Here is a 14,886-nt window from a genome sequence, read left to right on the forward strand (position 1 = left end):
TATCTTTGGTGGTGGAAAGTTTCTTAATGTACCTCTTCTTGGTACCCGGGGTGGAATCAACTATAACCCGGAGCTAGCTTTGCGACAATTTGGTTTTCCGATGAAAGATAAGCCCATCAATCTTGCTACAGCTCCTTACTTCTTTCACTACTCCAATGCTCCTACAGGCATAAGAGAGGATTTCATGGAAGCTTGGACTAAGCTTCGGAAGAAAGAGGTGAAGCATATGGGTGTAAGGTCCGGTATTGCTCATGAGGCCTATACACAGTGGGTGATAAACCAAGCTGAGGAGATTGGTATGCCTTACCCCTCTATGAGATATGTGTCTGCATCTGTTCCTACCATGCCTTTGCCTCTACTCCCACCTACCCAGGAGATGTATCAGGAGCATCTAGCTATGGAGAGTCGGGAGAAGCATCAGTGGAGGGCTAGATACTATGAGGCTGAGAACTTGATCATGACTTTGGATGGAAAGGATGAGCAGAAGACTCATGAGGTCTTGACACTGAAGAAAGAGTTAGCCAAGGCTAAGAGAGAGATTGAGGAGAAAGATAGACTGCTTATGAGGGACTCCAAGAGAGCTAGGGGGGCCCATGACTTCTATGCACGATACTGCGACTATGAGTCTGAGTCTGAGGATGATGCTTCCACTTCCTATGCTTGAGGACCTCCATTTCCTGTTGTTATTTCCCTTTGTTCATGTTGGATTTGTCTTGTAAAACTATATGTTGGTTGTTTGATTCCCGTTTATGTTAATTGTTGTTTAGTAATGTTTACAAGTTTTTAATTTGTCTAAAAACCCTTCGATAACACATAAAAAGAATCTTTTTTGCATATGCATTAACACATTTCATGCATCATATGCATCCATTGGTCACAAAAAACTTCTCTCGTGCTCATTGCCTCCTGGTTTTGTCCGCCGCAGTCTGAAAAGTGGCTCGTGTTCGCAAAGTCTACCAACCAGATAGAATTCATCAAACAAGATTTCACAAGAGAAGGATAATGGCTAACTTTGAAGAAGAGAATGCTCAGCTCCGTGCCAAATTGGCTGCTATGAAAGAAGACTTGGCTAAGGCTCATGACGCTATGTCCGCTATGATGGCTTCGCAAGAACAACCAGCCACTTCTGTTCCAGTTACTGCTGAGGTGATTCCCTCTATCCCACTGTCTACTGTGGCTACTGATGCTCGTTTTGTTATGCCCAACGGCCATCCTTATGGCCTCTCAGCTTACTACTCTCCTAATACTGCCGCTGGTGTCTCTGGTTTTGCTGGTCAAGGACAGATTCCTGTGTCTACTGCTATGCCTCAGGTGACTACCGTTGTTACCGACCCTATTGTACACACTGTGCAACAGGTGATTGATGTTGATACTCCGCGTGGACAAGATCCCGCAATGGAAGCTATGAAGAAACAGTTGAGGGAGTTGGCTGGAGAACTCCGTGAGGTCAAGGCTAGCCGAGGAAACAATGGTGCTCCTGCTAAAGCTCGTGATCTGTGCTTGGTATCCCGATTTGAGGTTCCTAAGAAATTCAAAGAGCCAGAATTTGACAAATACAATGGGACTTCTTGCCCACATAACCATGTTATCCGGTATGTCCGAAAGATGGCTAACTATGCCGACAATGATGCACTAATGATCCACTGCTTCCAGAGTAGCTTGACAGATGATGCAGCAGATTGGTACACTAGTCTGAGCAAAGACAACATTCATACTTTTGAGGAACTCGCTGCTGCTTTCGAAGGTCAATATGAATTCAATACCCGTCTAAGGCCAAACAGGGACTCTCTTAAAGCCCTATCTCAGAAATCAGATGAAACCTTCCGAGAATATGCTCAAAGGTGGAGAGGGGCGGCTGCCCGTGTTTCTCCTCGACTTGATGAAGAAGAGTTGACACAGACATTCCTAAAGACTCTGAAGAAGGAATATAAGGAGAGAATGATAGTCTCTGCTCCGAACAACTTCTCTGATATGGTTACAATGGGAACCCGTCTAGAAGAGGCTGTCCGAGATGGTATTATTGTCCTCGAGAAAGGTGAATCTTCAAACAGTGCGCCAAAGAAGTATGGTAATGGTCACCACAAGAGGAAAGAATCTGACGTAGGGATGGTGTCTGGTAACCCATCTGCAGCGGCTACACAATTACCTCTGCCCTACCACTGCATGCAGTACTCGCAGCACCCTTTCTTCCCACCATTCTACCAGCAATATCCTCTGCCACCGGGTCAACCACCAGTGCCCGTCAATGCCATCGCTCAACAAGTACAACAACAGCCTCCTGCTCAACAGCAGCAACAACAACAGGGTCCCCGACCCAGACCTTCTTTTCCACCAATACCAATGCGGTATGGTGAGCTGCTCCCAACTCTACTGGCCAAGGGACACTGTGTCACTAGACCAGGCAAGCCTCCGCCTAATCCATTGCCTCCCAGGTTCCGACAGGATCTAACATGTGCATTCCATCAGGGTGCCCAGGGCCATGATGTTGAGGGTTGCCTTGCTCTGAAATATATTGTGAAAGACCTAATAGAAAAGGGACGGTTGACTTTTGAGAATAGTGCTCCTCATGTTCTTGACAACCCGCTTCCAAACCATGCTGCTGTTAATATGATTGAGGCTTTTGAAAGGGTCCCTGTTCCTCAAGAGGATCCCATGTTGGATGTCCGCAATGTTGTTACTCCCTTGGTGCCATTACATGTCAAGCTTTGCCAGGCTTCTCTATTCAAACGTGATCATGCTTCCTGTTCAGGATGTCTTCAGAATTCTATGGGCTGTTGTGTGGTGCAAGGTGATATCCAGAGCTTGATGGATGACAAGCATTTGATTGCCAGTGATGTATGTGTGATTGGCTTGACTATTGAGGGTGCAGAACCCTGGAAGGCTGGTGCTAGCATGGCTGCATTGAAAGACGCCCAGAAGGCTGTTCAAGCAGGGCAAACTGCTGGCTGGGGCAAAGTGATTCAGATCTTGGAAAACAATCGTAAAGAGGGCCTTGGATTCTCTCCAACCACTGGTGTTTCAACTGGAGCTTTCTACAGTGCTGGGTTCATCAATGCTATTGCCGAAGATGCTGCTGAAAGAAGCCATGTGCCTACATTTGTTATACCAGGAGGCACTGTGAGAAATTGGGAGGCCATTGATGTTCCTTTAGTCATGCATGCTTCCATGTAATTTGTCTTGTTGCTCATGTTTTTCTTTGTTTTCAAAATAACAATCCTTTCGCTCTGCCCAAGGTGAAAGTGATATCATTGTAAGGGCGTGTTTGTTTCGGCATTGCCGTTATCAATAAAAGTTGTCGTCTTTCTCACGACTCTTTGTTTTTTTTACTTTTTAGTGCCTTTTTCTTGGAAATAATGGTAATGCCAGAAAAAACCAAAACATCTGTATTTTTCTTATTAATTTCAAAAATCTGCATAGAAAACATTTTTCTAAAAATCATCCCAATCATATTATGCAGATTGAACCGTAATAAACCCGTTGAACACAGTGACCCTATGGTTCCTCCAAATTTTGAATTCCCTGTATATGAAGCTGAAGATGAGGAGGATGATGATGAAGAGATACCGTATGAGATCACTCGACTGCTTGAGCAAGAAAGAAGAGCCATTCAGCCTCACCAGGAAGAGATTGAGCTCATCAACCTGGGTACTGAAGAAAACAAGCGAGAGATCAAGATTGGTGCTGCACTTGAGCCAGAAGTGAAAAGGAAGATTACTCAGCTTCTCCATGATTATCCAGATGTCTTTGCATGGTCCTATGAAGATATGCCGGGTCTAGATCCCCAGATTGTGGAACGTCGGATACCGACAAGACCTGAATGTCCTCCTGTCAAACAGAAATTGAGAAGATCTCGTCCAGACATGGCTCTTAAGATCAAGGCTGAGGTGCAAAAGCAAATTGATGCGGGTTTCCTCATGACAGCTGAATACCCTGAGTAGATTGCCAACATAGTACCAGTACCAAAGAAAGATGGGAAAGTTCGAATGTGTGTTGATTACAGAGACTTGAATAAAGCCAGTCCAAAAGATAACTTCCCATTGCCTCATATTGATGTGCTTGTTGACAGTACTGCTCAATCCAAAGTGTTCTCTTTCATGGATGGTTTCTCTGGCTATAACCAGATACGAATGTCTCCTGAAGATAGAGAAAAGACGTCCTTCATTACTCCATGGGGAACATTCTGTTATAAAGTAATGCCGTTTGGCTTGATAAATGCTGGTGCTACCTATCAAAGAGGTATGACAACTCTGTTTCATGATATGATTCACAAAGAAATTGAAGTATATGTTGATGATATGATTGTGAAGTCAAGTGATGAAGAGCAGCATGTCGTGTATTTGAAAAAGATGTTTGAAAGATTGAGAAAGTACAAGCTGCGGTTGAATCCCAACAAGTGCACATTTGGTGTACGATCTGGTAAGTTGCTAGGCTTCATTGTCAGTCAGAGAGGCATTGAAGTTGACCCTGACAAAGTCCGAGCCATCAGAGAGATGCCGGCCCCTCAAACTGAGAAGCAAGTCAGAGGTTTCCTCGGACGTCTAAACTATATTTCAAGATTCATATCTCACATGACTACTACCTGTGGACCAATTTTCAAATTGCTCAGAAAGAATCAGCCTGTTGTATGGAATGATGAATGTCAGGAAGCTTTTGATAGCATTAAAGAATACCTGTTGGAGCCACCTATCCTTGTCCCGCCAGTGGAAGGAAGGCCTTTGATTATGTATCTGTCAGTGTTAGATGATTCAGTGGGCTGTGTTCTCGGTCAACAAGATGAGACTGGTAAGAAAGAGCATGCTATCTACTATCTGAGCAAGAAGTTCACCGACTGTGAGACTCGGTATACAATACTTGAAAAGACCTGTTGTGCCTTAGCCTGGGCTGCCAAACGCCTGCGTCATTATATGGTGAATCATACGACTTGGTTGATATCCCGAATGGATCCAATCAAGTACATCTTTGAAAAGCCTGCTGTTACTGGAAAGATTGCACGTTGGCAAATGTTGTTGTCTGAATATGATATTGTGTATAAAGCTCGGAAAGCAATCAAGGGAAGTGTCCTTGCTGAGCACCTTGCTTGTCAACCTCTTGATGATTACCAGCCAATTAAGTTTGATTTCCCTGATGAAGAGATCATGTATTTGAAAGCAAAAGACTGTGAAGAGCCACTGATCAATGAAGGGCCGGACCCCAATAGCAAGTGGGGCTTAGTGTTTGATGGTGCTGTTAATGCTTACGGTAAAGGAATTGGAGCCATCATTGTAACTCCGCAGGGGCACCACATTCCTTTCACCGCTCGAATAACTTTTGAATGCACAAACAACATAGCTGAGTATGAAGCATGCATCTTGGGCATTGAAGAAGCCCTTGACCTGAGAATTAAACACCTTGACATCTATGGGGATTCTGCACTTGTTATTAATCAGATAAAGGGTGAATGGGAGACTCATCATGAGAAGCTGATCCCATACCGTGACTATGCAAGACGTCTGTTGACATACTTTACCAAGGTTGAGCTGCACCACATCCCTCGGGATGAAAACCAGATGGCTGATGCTCTCGCTACTTTGTCTTCCATGTTTCGTGTCAACCACTGGAATGATGTGCCTGTAATCAAAGTGCAGCGTCTTGATAGACCCGCTCATGTGTTTACTATTGAAAATATGCCAGATCAAGCTAATGAAGATGTGAATGACAAAAAGCCTTGGTATTACAACATCAAACAATTCTTGCAGAATCGTGAATATCCACCTGGTGCTTCCAACAGGGATAAAAAGACTTTGAGACGATGGGCTAGCAAATTCCTTCTGGACGGAGAAATCCTATACAAGAGGAACTATGATATGGTCTTGTTGAGATGTGTTGACAAACAAGAAGCTGAGAAGTTGATGCATGATGTACATGATGGTACCTTTGGGACCCATGCTTCGGGCCACACTATGTCGAGGAAATTGTTAAGAGCCGGCTATTACTGGATAACTATGGAACGTGACTGCAACAGACATGCCAAAAGATGCCACAAATGTCAAGTTTATGCTGACAAGATTCATGTGCCTCCACATGCTCTCAATGTTATCTCTTCCCCATGGCCTTTCTCTATGTGGGGTATTGACATGATCGGAAGGATTGAACCGAAGGCTTCCAATGGACATCGTTTCATTCTAGTGGCAATTGACTATTTCACCAAGTGGGTTGAAGCTGCCTCCTATGCAAATGTGAGCAAACAAGTGGTAGTGAAGTTTATCAAGAATAACATCATCTGTCGATATGGTGTTCCCAACAAGATCATCACTGACAATGGTTCCAATCTGAACAATAGTATGATGCAAGCCTTATGTGAAGAATTCAAGATCGAACATCACAACTCTTCTCCTTATAGGCCTCAGATGAATGGTGCAGTTGAGGCCGCTAACAAGAACATCAAGAAGATTGTTCAGAAGATGGTCACTACTTACAAAGATTGGCATGAAATGCTACCTTTTGCCTTGCATGGTTACCGCACTACAGTGCGCAGCTCAACCGGGGCAACTCCTTTCTCTCTTGTGTATGGTATGGAAGCAGTTCTCCCTCTGGAAGTGGAGATTCCATCTCTTCGGGTAATCATGGAAGCAAAGTTAACTGAGGCTGAATGGTGTCAAAGTCGGTACGATCAATTGAATCTAATTGAAGAGAAACGTATGGATGCTATGGCTCATGGACAGTTGTATCAAGTACGAATGAAGAATGCTTTTGACAAGAAAGTCCGACCTCGAGAATTCAAGGAAGGCGAACTTGTATTGAAAAGAAGAATAAGCCAGCAACCCGACCCAAGGGGCAAGTGGACACCTAACTATGAAGGTCCTTATGTTGTCAAGAAGGCTTTCTCTGGGGGTGCTTTGATTCTTACCCACATGGATGGTGTCGAGCTTCCAAATCCTGTTAATGCCGATATAGTCAAGAAATACTTTGTCTAGAAAGAAAAGAACAGCGTGGTAGGTCGAAAACCCGAAAGGGCGGCCTAGGCAAAAATGCGCTTCCCGGTGGATCGAAAACCCGAAAGGGCGATCCAGGAAAAAGTTAGGGACAAAAAAAAAATGAATATGAAAAAGCTCGCTGAGATTGTACGCAACTCAGGCAGGAATGAGCGCCTCGATGAGCCGAAAACCCGAAAGGGCGGTTCATGCAAAAATGAGGTTGACAATAAAAGACAAGTAACTATATCTGGCAAATCACCATCACCCCTTGGGGCATCTGCAACTGTCAATGATCTTCTTCATCAGAGGCTTCTGTACTTGTGAATTCAAAGTTTCTATGAAATGTAGCGGTCATCGTGTTCAATGTATCACCAACCAATAAAATTACCATTTTCCAAGCTTTGTAAATCCGTGAAGTCATGCCTTTGGCTGAACCTCACTCTTCTACATCAATTTGAGCCTTTCTATTGTTTGAAACTCTATTTTTCTTCCTACTTTCAATGCTCTATACAAATATTTTCTTTCTATTTGATGATGTCAATGTCTGAAACAAACATTCTTGAAAATTAAAAATCTTTTTCTGTCTATTTTGAAAGCAAACCTGAGCAACAGGGTACATTTCAATGAAACATGCATGAATGAATGAGCATCAATGTCTATTACAATACATGTTACAAGCAGGTTACTCCCCAGGATGATCTGTGGTCAATGGCAAGAATGAAAAAACAGAATGAAAATGAAAAATGAAAAATGAGAATGAAAAGCTCGCTAAGTTGAAAACCCGAAAGGGCGGCTTAGGCAAAAATGAGCACCCCGCTGATTGACAACCTATGAAGGCAATTCAGGCAAAAATGGGGCAATGAAAAGAATCTTTACTCCCCGGTGAATCGAAAACCCGAAAGGGCGGTTCAGGCAAAAATGGGGTTTGAAAATGAAAAATGAAAGAATGAAAAATTGAAAAGCATTGACCACAGATGCGAACATCCAATGTTTACCCAGCACTGACACGCCTAGCAACGGCGACCTGTATCCAAGAACCTTCCAAGGGTCCTCCTTTACAAGTTTTATTGCCCTCAGCCATGGTTTCGATACGTCTCCCAACGACGGTCTCTCCAAGGAGGTTGTTCCCTGTGAATATGTCTCAGCACGAGCCACTACGTGCCCAATCTTCCAATGTTTCGTCTGCCTCTGTGAAACTTTCTCTGCCAAATTACAAGCCAATCATGCATTTCAAGCATTCATACATGCATAATCATGCATTTCATATGCTCATACATCCAAGAATCTTGCTACACCATACATACATGTTGCATATCCAACTCTCAATCGTCAAATTCAAGTCCCAATTCCAACTGTCAAACTGTCAAATTCAACTCAATTTCAATTGTCAAATTCGATGCAATCTCAACTTTCCAATTTCAATTCCAATCATGTCAATCGTCAAATTCGAAGCAATCTCAATTCCAATTCCAATTCAATGTCAATTCGAAGCAATTTCCAATCTCAATTTCAATTTCAACTGTCAAATTCGAAGCAATTTCCAATCTCCAATTCCAATTCCAATTTCAATGACAATTCCAATGTCAATCTCCAATTTCAATCCCAATTTCAATGACAATCTCCAATGTCAATGTCAAATGTCAATGTCAAATGCAAATGTCAAATGTCAAATGTCAAATGTCAATGTCAAATGTCAATGTCAAATATCCAATGTCAAATGTCAATGTCAAGTATCCAATGTCAAATGTCAATGTCAAGTATCCAATGTCAAATGTCAATGTCAAATGTCAATGTCAAATATCCAATGTCAAATGTCAATGTCAATGTCAATGTCAAATGTCAATGTCAAATATCCAATGCCAATGTCAATGTCAATGTCAATGTCAATTTCAATTGCCAAGCCAATGTCAATGTCAATGTCAATGTCAATGTCGATGTCAATTCTCAATTCAAATCAATGTCAATTTACTCTTGGGCCAACAAAAATGGTCATGTCTACTTTCAAATTAAGTCAATGACAATTTACCCTCAATTGGTATCTTGTTAAACCAGACTTTCAATTTGTATCTTGTTACTGGTCAAGCGCCAGGTTCGATCCAAAAAAGAACCACTTGTACCTGCTTATATACCTATGCTTCCGGACAAACGGCAAGTTCGATAGAACAGTTTGTACCCAGCTTATGTTCTATTATCGGTCAAACGGCAAGTTCGATAGAACAGTTTGTACCCAGCTTATGCTTTGTTATCAGTCAGACGGCAAGTTCAATCTGAAGAACAGTTTGTACCCAGCTTATGCTTTGTTATCGGTCAAACGACAAGTTCAATCTAAGAGAACAGTCTGCACTCTCCCACATGATGTGGTGATAATCCAACAAGCAAGTTCGATCCAAAGAAACAGCTTGTATCAACCCTTTTGCCTATGTATCCAGCCAAACAGCCAGTTCGATCCAAAGAACAGCTTGTATCTGCCTATATGTTTATGCTTCCGATCAAGTGTCAAGTTCGATCCAAAGAACAGCTTGTATCTGCCTATATGTCTATGTTTCCGGTCAAGTGCCAAGTTCGATCCCAAGAGCAGCTTGTACCTGTCTATTTGTTGCCCGTTCTTTCTACCTTGATGTCTATAAATCCCTTGGTGGTGTGACACAGCCCGTAGATTCCGGTTCGATTGTCTTGCATTCATAAATGAAATGTTGCATGGCATTCGTGTTTGTTTGAAAAATCTGAAAGTGTATTTTTATGTCCAAAAGCAGTGCAAATGTTAATATTTAAGTATCTTCGTCCCGTCAACTAAAAGACTTCGTCTCTTGACCCTCCGGACAAAGAAACTTAAATAGGGGCAGCTGTTATACCCTAATTTTGGACCTAAAAATACTAATCAATTCTTCTTTTCTTGCATTATAAGTCATTTGATATGTCTCTGATCAATTGCATCCTTCTCTGCATTTTATTTCAATGTTATTTGCAAAATTCATGTAAAAGGGTATTTTAGTCATTTCTCGCATTCAACTCATTTTAATCCTTGAAAATTGTTTGAGTCTTTTAAATTGATTTGCATAAGTCCTTGTTTCAATCCCATGTCAAAATTCATTTCAAAAATATCAGTCGAGTCATTTTTTAGTCAGTTTAGCCTCTAGGGGGCATTTTAGTCATTTCCCATGTCAAAATCTCTTTCAATCTTTAAAAATTTGTTTGAGTTCTTTCAAATAGTGTGAATAAGTCTTCATTTCAATTCTATGTCAAAATCCATTTTTAAATTGCATTTGAAGTCATTTTGAGTCAGTTTTGCCCCTAGGGGCATTTTAGTCTTTTCATGTGTCAAAGCCATGTTTAAATTCTAAAAATTGTTTCTGAGTCTTTTAATCTTGCTTGTATGAAGCTCTTGCTTTGATTCCTTGTAAAAATCGTTAAAATTGCATTTGAGTCGTTTCGAGTCGTTTTAAGCCTACAGGGGCGTTTTGGTCATTTCACATAAAAACTCTTGTCTGCTTCGTTGTTTTTAATCGTCTCGCTTTACGTTAATTTTCAATTTACCTTTTTCAATTCAATTTTAGTTTTAATTTCCATGTTAGTCCGCGCACTTTTGTTATTAACATTTTAATCCTTTTTAGTTTGTTAGAGTCCAAGTGCCACGTGTCCAAATGCTATTGGTCCTTAAGAGTTTGTTACAAGTCTAGTGCCACATGTCTCTATCCTATTGGTCCAAGGTCAATGACTTAGCCTATATAAGTCAAACCATGGTCAATTTTTCATTCACCAATCATTTTTTACAAATTCCACAAAAAAAGTCATAAAAAATTTTTCTTTTCTTTCTCTCTTTCTTTTTCCTCACGTGGCTTTTTCTTCCCTCCTCCCTAACCAACTATTTCTCCACCACTTCCCTCCACCATAACCAACTTCCACCACCATAACAACCTCCCAAAACCACCCTAACAACCTTCTCTCTCATCCTTTAACCACCTCCATTCTTCATCAATCTTCACCAACAACCTCACACCACCACAACACCGCCACTTTCCACCACCAAAACCACCACAACTACTTCCAATCTTCATCAAAAACCACCACAATCTCCCACAACCTTCATCACCTAGCATCAACAACATCAAAATCTGCAATCATCATCACCAATCTTCCATCAATTAATCACTGATTCATCCATTAATCACTTTTTTTTTTCATCACTTGTTCACCGCAACAACACTATGACGCAAGGAGAAGGAAAAACGTGGAACTGAGAAGAACAAGAGGAACGAAGGGAAAAGGAACCAGAACAGAACGTTGAAGCAAGGAGGAGCTGAACGAAGCCACACTCAAGATTCATCACCAAAGCGGATCCGAAATTGGAGCAGCTTGTAGCAACGTGCAATTCTTTCAAAGTCTTCCGTCGACGCTTTCGTTTTCCTCCGATTCAATAGTGGTAAACAGCTTTCTACTTTGATCTTGATTCATTTGTGTTCTAAGTCTTTTTGAATCTTCAAAGCTGGATTTAATTTGTGTGGTTCCTTTTCTATGAAAAATCGGTTTAAAGAAATGAGTATAGGGGAGGAATTTGAGTGTTTTGCTTCAAGAAAATTCGAAAAAGGGAAGAGTGTAGAAAGCCATAACAAAACGAGTGCCTGCTTCCATGGTTTCAGCGAAAGCAGTTTTGGTGAGAGAGAGGACACGTTTTTGGTGAAGAAGAAGAAGAGGGAACCGTTTTTGCTTTTCTGTGCTCATGTGTCGTTGTGTTAATTTCACTCAACCCATTAACCCATGGATCCAAACCGATCCAGCTTTTTCAACCCAGCCTGTTTTCAATTCTGCTAGGCCCAGCTGTGTGTGAAATCAGTTTCGTTGTTTGCACCCCCGTTTCCTTGCGTTTCTTGCTATTTTTTCGCTATTTGCACCCCTGTCCACTTAATCTTTTCATGAAAAATCCTAAAATTTTTTCTATGTGTTCTTAATATTTCTTTTAACATGTTTGTGACTTTTTCTTGTGCTAAAAATTGAGAAAAGTATTTGAAGCATTTTTTCCCCATTTTTTGTTAAAATTAGTAATTTTCTTGTGTTTTTTAGTCCAAAAAACCTTTAAAAAAATTCCTAAAAAATTCACATAGACTTCTTGATGTTTTTGTAGCATTTTGTGATAATCTTCACATGTTAAAATTGGTTAAAAGTGAGGTGCTATTTTTCTTGCTATTTTTTGTCATATTGTGTGCTAAAAAATAAGTGAAACTTTGCTTGATTTCAATCCAAATTGCTTGATGAATTTTGGTGACTTATGCCACTTGATTCCATAGAAGTTTAGCCACTGTTTGTGTTTAATTTTGTTGCATAATTGTGAATTTTATTAGGTTACTTAGCTTACAAGTTAGTTGAGTAGTTAAATAATGCAAGTATGCTTAAAATTTGTTTTAAAATGCCAAGTAAATCATGTTGCCTTAATTCCCATTCCAAGACTTGTTTCTAAACCTTTAAAAATGTATTGGAATGTGAGAATTATAGGTCATATGGTTCTTGCATTCTATGAACAAATTTTAGCCATGTTTGCACTTATTTTCTATCTTTTATATTCTAGTATTTCTCTTACTTCACCTCTTTGATATTGCCTTATGCTACTAACCTTTTCACTTCATATTTCATATTCACCATAAGCATTTCCATCTCATCCCATATTCATCTCTAGTTCTTTCTTGCAACTTAATTTGTACCAAAGTTAGAATGTAAACACTTAGGGAATTTTGTAATATTCTTCCTATGCTTTTAATGTTCTTGGCAAAGAGGCCATAGAATGTATCTAGGGTATGATGTAAAGGACAATGGACTCTAATAATGTACACCGACACAAGCACCGACACAAGCACACACATCACTATATAGCTAGAATATGCATGTTTAGATGTATGTTTAGGATTGTATGTTTAGATGAATGCCTAGGACTTCTACTTAGAAAAAAACAATTTTCCAAACAAATGTGAACAACTTCACTCAAACCTTTTCCAAATAAACCTTGGGATCCAATATCCCATTGTATTTTCTTTTCCATTTTCTTAATCAAACTTCAATGAAAATAATCATACTTTGACTATATTTTGCAATTCACTAATCCAACCTCACCTTTTCTAAATCTCATGCCCTTGAGGCCTCTTTCTATTCTTCAAACTCCATTTTCAAACTTAAAATCAACCAACAAAAACAAAAATATTTTTGAGAGAGAACTACGGTGGATTTGATCCCTTAATCGGGTACGTAGGCAAGGAACAAAATTCCTTCAATTCAACTAAAATAAAAATCCAAAAACATTCTTCTCCCTCCAATTCTTCACTTAGCAAATTTTAGGTGTAAATAACATTTTCAAATAGCATTTAAAAATAAAGCGCGCGCGTAGAAATTAAAGACGGTTCCTATAGGTTACTATAGTCGTTATGGGTGCCTAACACCTTCCCGTAGCGAAAACAACTCCCGGACCTCGATTCTCAAGGGTTTTGCTTACTTTTTCCCTTCCCAAGAAAAAATGAGATATCACCGGTTTAAAAGGTTCAAACGTAATCAATGTTTGACACCCGAAAACCAAGATAAAACAGGTGGCAATTTGTTTGGAAGTATTTCAATAAAATTTCTAAACTGGTCATCTAACTTGAATTTAACAAAACCTTGTGTTAATGGAATTTCAGGCTCGTGAGATGGTGAAACAAATGGCTTTTCATTCTCTCATATGGCTTTCTCACTTTGAGGCTCATCACTCCCTATCTCTCCTTCATTATTCTTAACTTTCACAACAGTGTCCTCTAATTGTTTACCATCCCTAATAGTAATAGTACTTATATGGTCTTTGGGGTTGGTTTCAGTTTGGCTTAGAAGGACTTCGAAGGTAGGAGAGGAAGCAGCCGCTTGTTGGGCTACTTGAGAGATTTGAGTCTCTAGCAATTTTTGGTGAATAGAAATGGAGTCCACCTTAGATGTGAGCTTGACAACAGAGTCATTCAAAAATCCAATTTGATTTTTAAGTTCTTGAAATTGCTTGGATTGATGCATAACACATTTTTCTAGCAAAATTTCCAAGCTGGATTTTTGAGCGACTCCTTGGTTGTTTGCAAAACCAGGTGATGTTGTTTGTTGTCTAAAAAGATTTTTAGGGGTTTGAAAATTTTTTTGATTATTCCTAAACCCTTGATTATATTGAGCATAGTTTACTTGCTCAAGACTTCTAACAATACTACCTAGTTGCCAATCAATGCCAATATGGCCAAATACACCAAAAACTTCACAAGGAGGTGATACAGGGGCAGGTGTGACAGCACTAGTATTCATTTTATCAAATTTATGTGTGAGTGCGTCAAACTTAGTAGCTAGATGATCAAGGGAAGAAATTTCATACATACCTGCCTCTTTTTTTAGAGGGTGAAAGAGCAACATTAGTGATGTCTCTTTCATAGGTCCACTGATAGTGGTTTTGTGCCATGTCCTAGATCAAAGCATATGCTGCTGTGTAAGTTTTATTCATCAAAGCTCCACCTGCAGCTGCATCAACATAAATTTTTGTGGTACACAAAAGACCATTATAAAAAGTTTGAATAATAAGCCACTTCTCTAAACCATGATGGGGACAAAGTCTAAGCATTTCTTTGCAACACTCCCAAGCATCGTAAAGAGATTCCCCATCTGTTTGAGTGAATTGTGTGATTTGATTCCTTAATTGAACAATTTTAGAATAGGGAAAGAATCGGGTAAGAAAAGCTTGCCTCATTTGGTGCCATGAAGTGATAGAACCAACTTCCAATGAATGAAACCAAGCACTAGCTCTATCCCTTAAGGAAAAAGGAAAGAGGCGCAGCCTAACGGCCTCTTGGTTTGCATTCAAGGTTCCATTGAGTCTTAAAAAAGTAGAAATATGAAAATTCAGATCGTCAGCGGGTGATCCGAAAAATTGATTTTGCTGCACTAAGTAAAT

General features: G+C 40.2%; 1 non-coding gene across 1 annotated transcript; it reads left to right on the forward strand.

Annotated features, from left to right (window-relative positions):
* The first annotated feature begins 14,527 nt into the window (after positions 1 to 14,527).
* On the forward strand, positions 14,528 to 14,634 carry LOC146906211 (small nucleolar RNA R71). The gene has a single exon (XR_015020906.1). It is a non-coding gene; the product is annotated as a small nucleolar RNA R71 (small nucleolar RNA).
* The last annotated feature ends 252 nt before the right edge of the window (positions 14,635 to 14,886 follow it).

The sequence above is a fragment of the Medicago sativa genome, chromosome 7, assembly GCF_051527215.1.
Source record: "Medicago sativa cultivar Bolivia chromosome 7, Bolivia_mono, whole genome shotgun sequence".
Lineage (NCBI taxonomy): Eukaryota > Viridiplantae > Streptophyta > Magnoliopsida > Fabales > Fabaceae > Medicago > Medicago sativa.